This window comes from Galeopterus variegatus, unplaced genomic scaffold (assembly GCF_000696425.1).
Source record: "Galeopterus variegatus unplaced genomic scaffold, G_variegatus-3.0.2 Scaffold656, whole genome shotgun sequence".
Taxonomy (NCBI): domain Eukaryota; kingdom Metazoa; phylum Chordata; class Mammalia; order Dermoptera; family Cynocephalidae; genus Galeopterus; species Galeopterus variegatus.
The window spans coordinates 179,423-189,025 of record NW_007726767.1 but is presented as its reverse complement, the minus strand read 5'-3'; the positions used below and the strand labels follow the sequence as shown (position 1 = coordinate 189,025).

Here is a 9,603-nt window from a genome sequence, read left to right as displayed (position 1 = left end):
TAGCAGCCACATGTTTAAAATTAGACTTTTAAGTCTTCATATTGTGTTGAAATTCTGTTCCAATCCTGTGAAGAGAAAGTCTTCTCATAATCCTACTTTCCCTTACCCTGCTAAGTCTGGTTCCCTTAGCTGGCAAAGAGTTTGGCTCTCTCCCCTCTGCAGTGGCACCTGCCTATGCATATAAAGTTGGCACCTTTACGTATACTCACATTTCTGTTTGAGTTGGTTTTCTGGCATGTGAAGAAGTGGTCCTGTAAGGCATATTTTTGTGGAAATCTATTTATTTGGATGGAACTTTGGTTGCATTAAATAGTCTCAGACTAATAGAGGCTTAAACAAGATACACATTTCTTTCTCATGGGACAGTTGGCGCTGGTATGGTGGCTGATTTCCGCTGATTCTTCAGGGGTCTGGCTTCTCTATCTGGTTGCTCCATCTTTCCTAGAGAGTTGTCTTTGTCTGGATGACTCTAGATGGCTCACTTCTGTGTGTGCATTCCAGCCTTCGGGAAAACAGAATAGGAGTGTCCCTTCTCTAAGAGCATGGCCCCAAAGCTTCACACAAAATGTCCCCCTCCCATCCTTTAGCCAGGACCATTACCTGCAGGGGAGGCTGGAAAATGCAGCCTTGATTCTGATAACCTTTTTCCATGCCTACGTGAGATCTCCCCACTCTGGCCCACCTTGCCCTAAACTTCCAAGTTCTCAGTTGCTACCAATTTGACATTCAATTTAGATCACTTTTTAAGGACCTGATTTCAACTATACCAGTATAGAAATGGACATATACCCCTTTCCTAATTCAAATGATTTCTAAAAAAAAGAAAACTAAGAAAAAAGCAACATTAAAAATATTGGCTAATGTTAGGTAGTGCTCACTCTGTAGTGTCAGCTTTGGGTACTTTTTAATTCATTTAATCCTCACAACAGGGTACAATAGCTGTCAAAATCTTTCTTTACAGGTGAAATGGAAATAAACTTAGTTGCTTGTCCAGGGACACGGCACGTAAGAGTGGAGCTGGGATTCAAGCCCAGGCATTCAGTCTAGAGACTGTACTCGTAACCACTACACCAGCTGCACTTTCTGTGTTCACCCAAGTAGGGACATTGATATTTACAGGACATGCTCTCCTTTGCTTGAGACACCCAATGAGCAGCCGTCACTGGCTGGGGAAGCAGAGCTTACTGGCCCACTGCTCCTTTCCCTGGCCTCACTCTCCCTTTGTCCAAGTAGTTTCCACCTTTTGATAAGCCCAACTTCTTCTGCTGCTTCAACCCGGCCCTTGGGCAATTCTCCAAGCCCCTGTACATAACCTCTCACTTGTACCCCTGACCCTGATCCCTCTTCTCAGGCATGTGGCTCCAATAATCCTCTCCCTTCTTGCCATATCAGCAGTTATTCCTTTGCTACCAGACTGTTTCCACAATCATACAAACACAGTTTCTTCCTCTTGACATTCCTTCCTTCTGCCCCCACTCCTGCTACCATACATTTCTATGCCTCTCTTTGCAATGAAACTTCTCAGAAGAGCTGCTGATGGGCTCTGTGTCAATCCTTACCTCCCCATTCTCTCTTAAAACCACTCCAATCACACTTCTTCCTTCATTAGCTTTGTCAAGGTCACCAGGATACCATGGCCAGTCTTCTTATTTGACATATCAGCGGTATTTGACATGGTTGATCACTCCCTTCCTGACACATTTTTTAAACTTGGTTTTCAGGAAAATCTCTTAATTTTCTTTCTACCTACTTTACTATTCCTCCTTCCACATCTTTTATGCAAATTCCTCCTTTACTCCTTGATCATTTTAATATTGGAGTGTCCTCTATTCTGTTTTCTCTTCCATCTGACCACTCCCTCGGTGAGCACATGGCTCTAAGCAGTCTTTATTTGCTGGCAGCTCCTGAGTTTATATGTCCTGCTGGACCTTCCCTGCTGAGCCCCATATATGAGCCAGGGCCCAATCAGGAGACAGACATCACACAGTAGTTTGAACAGGGACAGTTTAATAGAATATTTGCTGGCAGCTCCTGAGTTTATATGTCCTGCTGGACCCTCCCTGCTGAGCCCTATATATTATCCAGGGCCCAATCAGGAGACAGACATCACACAGTAGTTTGAACAGGGACAGTTTAATAGAATTATAACAGGTGACTGGAGTAATGGATGATTGGTTGGGAGTGGGTGGAAAAAATGATAAAGAATGCAGGAATAGCAGATTTAGGGAGCAGCCACTATGCCTAGGACTGAGATAGAGTGCTCAAGGAAGGAACAACTCAGCAAGAGGGGATCCCCCACTCACAGCCCAGGGCTGAGATCCAGACCTGGCTGGAGAGGTGCAGCTGTGGCTCACAGCATGGTAGAGAAGTTTGCTGAGCTGCTGCACTGATGCGACTCACTAAGAAGGGGCCCTCTCGGGTGCTGGAGAAAGCTGTCCACATCCTAGGTGCTGGTGCTGCACCTCACACCTGGCTGCAAAGGGGGTACTGGGGGAAACCACCCACAAGGAGATGTCTTCTGCCACTGGCTGCCTGGTGTTAGCGGTGGCCCACTGCAGGGACTGCCAAGAAGTGTTCACTAAAATCAGGAAGAGAAACCCTTTCTTCTTCCAGTGTCCCTCCAGTACACTCTGCTGGGCAAGTTTCACATCATGCCAGAGGGCAATGTGAAAATATTTATAGGGTTCAGCTCCATTACTGCAGAGCAGGCAATTCCATGTGGATTTGGAGCTGAGAGGCAGTTAACTGACAGTTAATAGTTGCTCCAGACTCGTGAGCAACAATTTCCACTTCGACGTCTAATAGTCATCTCACCCTTGCCATGTCCAAAACTGAACTAGTATTCCCTGCTGTATTTCCAACTTTCCCCAGCCTTCCAGCTGCTCAGGCACAACACCAGAAGTTATTGTTGACTCCTATTTTCTTTCACTTCCACAATTTGTGAGGACAACCTATTGGCTCTACCTTAAAAATACACCTACAATCCGACCACTTGTCACTGTATCCACTGTCACCTCTCTGGTCCAAGTCATCACCACCTCCCCTTGCTTGAATTTCTACTTGAATTAATAGATATCCCTGCTACTACCCATGTGCCCCTGAAGTCGACTTTCAACATAGAAACCAATGGGGTTCTTTGAAAATATGAGTCAGATTCTTCAGTTCTCTGCTCAAAACTCCCTATTTCACTGAAATAAAAGGCCGAAGTTGTCACAGTAACCAAGGTGATCCACTCCCTTCCCCATCAACCTTTCTTTTTTTTTTTCCTTTTTTGTCTTTTTTTTTTTATGCTATTGAGGTCTTATAGTTTCATTTAATATGCATGAATCTTTTTTCAGTTGCATCATTAGGGTTTAAAAAGATTACATCAATCATCTCTTTGCTTTTCCTGACCTCCAGGATTATTTTTGCCTCGAGGGGACAAATATTAAGGTGTGAAATTATGTTACTAAACTTTCGGTAAGTTTGAAAAAATTATCGGTTATTGTCAAATTATGAAAATATGAAGTTTATAAGGATGCTAAGTAATGTTTACTTTAACTTCCAGGTTTGAATTTTATTTTTCCTTCTTTTTCTAATTTAAAAAGTAATATATGTATGTGCAAAAAATTCCAAACAGTAAAGACGTTAATATGAAAAGCAGCTCTGCGGGAGCGCTGCTGCGCTCCCAAGAGGTGCACTGTAGCAGTGCGCCACCGGGCCGGCCCCCCATCAACCTTTCTGATGGCCGCTGTCACTACTGTACCCCTCTGTCACTCCGAACATAATGGCCTCCTTGTCATTCCTCAAATAAACAGGACACCTGCACTCTTAACCCCAAACACCCAATCAGCATTATCCTGATCTACTTTTTTCTTTCTAAAAAACAAATTTACTTATTTGTTATATCTATTGTTTATTGTCTGTTTACCCCACAAGAATGTATGTTCCATAAGGGCAGGGATTTTTGTTGTTGTTGTTGTTTTTGGATTTACTCCAAGCACTTAGAAAAGTCCCTTGAACATAGTGGGAGCTCAATAAACATAAGTTGAATCCTGAATATCTGGCTGTACATCCTCAACAGAGGATGGCATCCTGTCTCTGCATGTCTGGCCAGCTCCCTACATCGCCAGCAGAAAGTTACTTTCTCTTCCTGTTAATAGCTTGTACTTTGTACCAAAGCTTCTTCTTACATGCTTGCTTCTATTCTGGGGACCATCTCTGTTCAATGGCTCCAGGCTCTCTCTGAGGATCCATTCAGGTGTTCACAAGACTTTCGCCTTCCAATCCCCTCTTCCTAAACTCCGGACTCCTTATACACAGAGTAAGAGAAGAGGTCCCTTCCCACAGACCCCCAGTTCATCAGAGTACTGGTGTGGATGTCACACATTAGCAGTCAAAGTAATCACAGGTGTTTATGTGTATATTAGTCCATTTCTGTTGCTTATAACAAAATACCTGGAACTGGGTAATTTGTAAGAAAACAAAATTTATTGCTTACAGTTTCTGAGACTGGGAAGTCCAAAGTCCAGGGAACACATCTGGTGAAGGTCTTTCTTGGTGGTGGCTTCAGCAACACAGGGTATCACATTGCAAGATGATGGAAGCAGACAGACTAACCTCCTCATTCACTCTCTTTATAAAGCCACCTGAACCACTCCTGTCATTCCAAGAATGGATCAATCTATTCCCAAGGGTGCAGTCCTCACAATCCATTCACCTCTCCAAGGCCCCACCTTTCAACTTCCACAGTAGGATTTCCCAGCCTCTTAACACTGTCACAGCGGGGACCAAACCTCCAACACATTAAACTTTGAGGGAACACAATACAATCCGTAATAATGTATTTATTTATTTTAATCTTCATGATAATGCTATGAGTAAATGCTATGGTAAATAGTACCATTGTGCCCATTTTACAGCAGGGACAAATGAGGCATTACTTTGCCTAACTAGCAAATGGAGGAGTCAGAATGCATCTGTGCCCTATTGCCAGAAATGGTTTTTTATGTCATGAAAATGACAATGACTAATATGGAGTGAGCTAAACCTGACTTGAACTTGAATTTAAAGCTGGTTTGGAGCTGAGTCATAGACGTATGGAAGTCAAAATGTTATTTTCCAAAGTAAACCACCTTTTAATCAGTCTTAAGCTCAAATGGGAACCAAATCGGAACAGCCTGATATCATCCTAAGCTACATATATGAAGGGTCTTCAAAAAGTTCATAGAAAGATTCACATTATCTTTTAATTCTATTTTTCCATGAATTTTTTGAAGTACCCTCATACACAACCCCAAGATTGGTGTGCAGTGGCTCTGGTTCCCATTTCTATACCATTTGTGCCACCTCCTGGCATTACCATTCGATAGCTTCCCATTAGAACAAACCCCCCATACACACATCAGCAAGTTGACTCCTCCTCATTTCCTATGACCCCTCCCAGTTTGAATGAATGAATTCTCTGACCCCTGTGTAACCACCTAATATATGCATTAAAGCATCAGATATCAGCATGATTTCCTGGATTGACTTGTGTCTCCTTCAGTAGACTGGAAGCTCCTTGAGGGTAGGGGTGTGTATTCCCAGGGCTTGGCACACAGGGACTTGAATGTTGAAGAAGAAAGAAGGCTGGCAGCTCCTTCCAGCTCCATCTATCCCACCCCTCAAATCAAGCTCTCGGGAGAGGACCTGAAAAACTCATACACAAATGATCAACTTGGCTGAATGTATTGATCCTTATAGGACTCCTTACTTTATAAAAGTGGAAAGAGTCTTAAGCCAAAGAAATGACATTAAATACTGAGGAGAAGCAAAGATTTGGGGGGAACTGGGAAACACCTCCTGGCAAATCATATTAAGTGGATGGACATCTACTTTATCTTCATGCAATGCTGAGCAAGTACTCCTGAGTCAAAACGGAGCTAAGCATTTTTAATTTATTTCCTCAGAGAAAAAAACCACCTGCTAGTGAACGGAGAATGTTGAATTTTTTTTCCCTCCTTTACTCTGACAAACCTGCCCTTCTAAAAATTTTACTTTTGTCTTGATGTCCTTTTTTGTTTTGATTTTTGTTTTTCCCCTGGGAAATGCCATTTCTCCTTGAAGAACTTTTTACAAAATATATTCCTAAATAGCAACTTTTGGTGCCAAATCTGGAAGAAAGCCAAGAGCTCATCTTTCAGTTGAAAATCAGGTATTGATTTTATGATAAGTGAATGGGAACGTCCTTTTTTGTTTTGATTTTTGTTTTTTCCCTGGGAAATGCCATTTCTCCTTGAAGAACTTTTTACAAAATATATTCCTAAATAGCAACTTTTGGTGCCAAATCTGGAAGGAAGCCAAGAGCTCATCTTTCAGTTGAAAATCAGGTATTGATTTTATGATAAGTGAATGGGAATAAATGAATGTGAACACCTGGGGGGCATCAAATGTGCACCCAAAAGATGCATCAGCAGTATCTAAGAACAGAGTTTTTTTTTTTCTTTAAGTATTCTTATTCTATCTGTTTTTTCTTAATTTTGTACTTTTCCTGTACTTACCACAGTGATCTGGCCCAAGGCCAAGAAGTAAAGAGGCTCCTGTTCTGTGCAGTTGGCAAGACTGTCCCTCCTCTTCATTCTCCTCTTCCTCTCCCATTCCTCCCTCCTCTTGGCCACCTCTCCCTCTTCGTTGTATTTTTATCTTGACCATCAGTGGAGCTGTTGGAGGATTTAGAGGAGCAGCTCCTCCACATTTTAATAATTGTGCTGGGTTTCATTTCCCCTGTGAAAGGAATATATCTAAAATCCTGCAGACTTTTACATCTGTTATAAACTCTACTGCAGTGCTTCGTGAGCCAAGGACTAGCCATGAATTACTAGAAAAATGAAATTAAAAACACATGCAAAATACAAGCCCCCTGTTTTTATTAAATCCAATAGACATAAACTTACTCTGTTGAATTGCTATAAAAGTGTCTAAATGCTTACTCTCAATTTCTTTACTTACCTCTCAGATCGTAACCAACAGTTCATGGGCCAGCAGCAGTCAGTAGTCCTTACTTTAAATAGCACTGCTCCAGCAAATAAAACATCTTGTTTCTGACCTACAGTGTTTTGGCTTAAAAGAAAAGATCAAGACACCCACAAATTCTTCACTTACCCCAAATCTAAACGAGATAACAAAAACTCTCTATGCACCAAAGAAGCATGCACACATACACCAACACACTCCAATAACAACAGCACTTCATAAAGGGGTAACACAGTGTAATGGTTAAGTATGTGGATTCTGGAGCCAGATATCAACCATTTACATATAAGTTGCATCCACTTGAACTCATTTACTATAAAGTGTGGATGGTAATAATAATACCAACTTCTTGGGGTTGTTAACATAATTAAATGGCATAACGTGCATACAGCTCTTCGAAGAGTAGGAACTCAATATACTTAACTATTCTTTTTGCTTGGTGGAATATAAAGGACCCTGTTGCCTTGCTCAGCATTTCCATCTGCAAGATGGAGATGGATCTGTGGTTTACTTGGCAAGCCAGAGCCAGTCTTCTCTTCCCCAGCATCTGGAAACATCTACTATGGGTTGGTGCAGGCAGAATCCCAAGCCCCCCTTAGGAATGGAGATTCCTTTTAGCTCAGTCTGAGGAGTATCCCAACCAGCTGCTGCTGCTGCCCTCTGCTGCTGCCATTGAGAATTACACTGAGCAGAGTCCTCGCTACTGCAAGACTGGCAAAATCTATTGCCATGTAGGGGGAGGGAATGATCAATGTGTACTTTGCTCAGGATTTGACTGACTATCCTAGAGTTCATTTTTCACAGCGCCTTTAACACTGCATTTTAAATGTACATACAATCTATGACTCTGGACATCACACTGAATGTTGTTCCTTGATACCTCAAGCTCAGACTGCAGGCAACTAAACATGACCAGTGCTCAAACCTGCTCCTCACTGACATTCTCATTTTGGTTTTTCGTGCCCTCATATCCCAGAGACTTGACTCCCAAGGTAGCTGTGACCTCTCCTTTCATATCCTTTCAGCTTCCCAAGTCAATCTCTCTTTCTTCCTTTAGGAGTTTTCAGCACCTCCAGAGAGGGCGTCCTGCCTCTTAGGTCTCTCCCCTTTACAGGTCTTCACAATCTGTCATTCTAAAGTTTCCCATTGATCTGAGTCACCTCTGCACTGTGCTTACTCAGTCCCAGTTCATACTGGGTCCAATGTCCTTCTACAGCTGATCCTTCCTGCTCCCAAGCCTTATCTCTCACAACAGCTGCCCAAGGCAACTCCCATTCTCCACATACACTGCCATTTCCTGCCTTTGTGGTTTAGTGGGCACTCTTTCTTTTGTTGAAAATACTCTCTTTTCTCTAAAAATTCTTCACTACTCAGCTCAAATGCTATTTCCTCCCCAGTCTCTAATCACTCCAGGAAACTTCTATAGCATTTCTTCTGTTCTACTCAGGTTGCACTTATCAGATGCATTGTTACTGGGTAAATTTCTTCTTAAAAGTTTTCTACTACCATATGAGCCAGCAATCCCACCTCTGGGGATATAGCCAAAGAAGATGAAATGAGTGTGTTGAGGAGATATCTGCACTCCCATGTTCACTGCAGCATGATTCACAACAGCCAAGATGTGGAATCTGCCAACGTCCGTCACAGATGAGTGAATGAAGAAAACGTGGTATGTAGACACTATTCAGCCTTAAAAAAGAAGTAAATCCTTTCATTCGTGGCAACATGGATGAACCTGGAGGACATTATGTTAAGTGAGATAAGATAGGCACAGAAAGACAAATGCTGCATGATCTCACTTACATGTAAAATCTAAACATGTAGAACTCACAGAAGTTGAGAGTAGAATGGTGGTTACCAGGTCTGGGTTGGGGATGGTGGGTGTGGTTGAGGAGATGTTGGTTAAAGGGTACAAAATATCAGTTAGAAGAAATAAGTTCAAGAGCTCTATTGTACATAATGATGACTATAGTTAACAATGTATTTCTGAATTTATGGCAATAAACTAAAAAACTTAAGTGAAATAGAAAAATTCTCTGAAAGACCTAAACTACCAAAGCTTAATCAAGAGGAGATATCCTGAATGAATAGCCCTCAATCTATTAATGAAATTGCATATATAGTTTAAAACCTTCTCACAAAGAAAACTCTAGGCACAGATGTCTTCACTGCTGTATTCTACCAAACATTTAAGGAAGAAACAATAGCAATTCTACACAACCTGTTCCACAAAACAGAAGAGGAGGGAACACCTGGCACCAATCCACTTTTCTCCCAGCTCCACAGCCCTGCTTCTCCTACTCCCAGCTCCATGACTAGGAGTTCACGTGCATGTGGAATAGACGTCCCAGACTGTAAGTTCAAGCTTCAGGCACAGCCACTGCAAACAACTACCCCTCGGGCAAAAGGGTGAGCATACCAATAGCTTTGAAAATAGAAAACTCACCTGGTGCTGGTCCATTCTCCCAAAGGTCAATGCCCCAGAAGAATCCAAATGTCAGTTCCAGGAGACCAAGGATCTTTGCTCTGTTAACTGATACATCCTGAGCCCCTAGAACGGTGCCTGCCATACAGTAAGTGCTTAATACAGACTTGGCGAATGAATGAAAA

General features: G+C 42.2%; 1 long non-coding RNA gene across 2 annotated transcripts; it reads right to left on the bottom strand.

The window, feature by feature from the left end:
* Positions 1-263: 263 nt before the first annotated feature.
* LOC103589141 lies at positions 264-7,625 on the bottom strand. Of its 2 annotated transcripts, none has more exons than XR_550367.1 (2): positions 6,522-7,625; positions 264-502 (listed from the first exon to the last, which is right to left on the bottom strand). It is a non-coding gene; the product is annotated as an uncharacterized LOC103589141 (long non-coding RNA). The 2 variants fall into 2 exon arrangements; XR_550368.1 differs by lacking the exon at positions 6,522-7,625 and adding an exon at positions 4,481-4,513.
* Between the last annotated feature and the right edge of the window lie 1,978 nt (positions 7,626-9,603).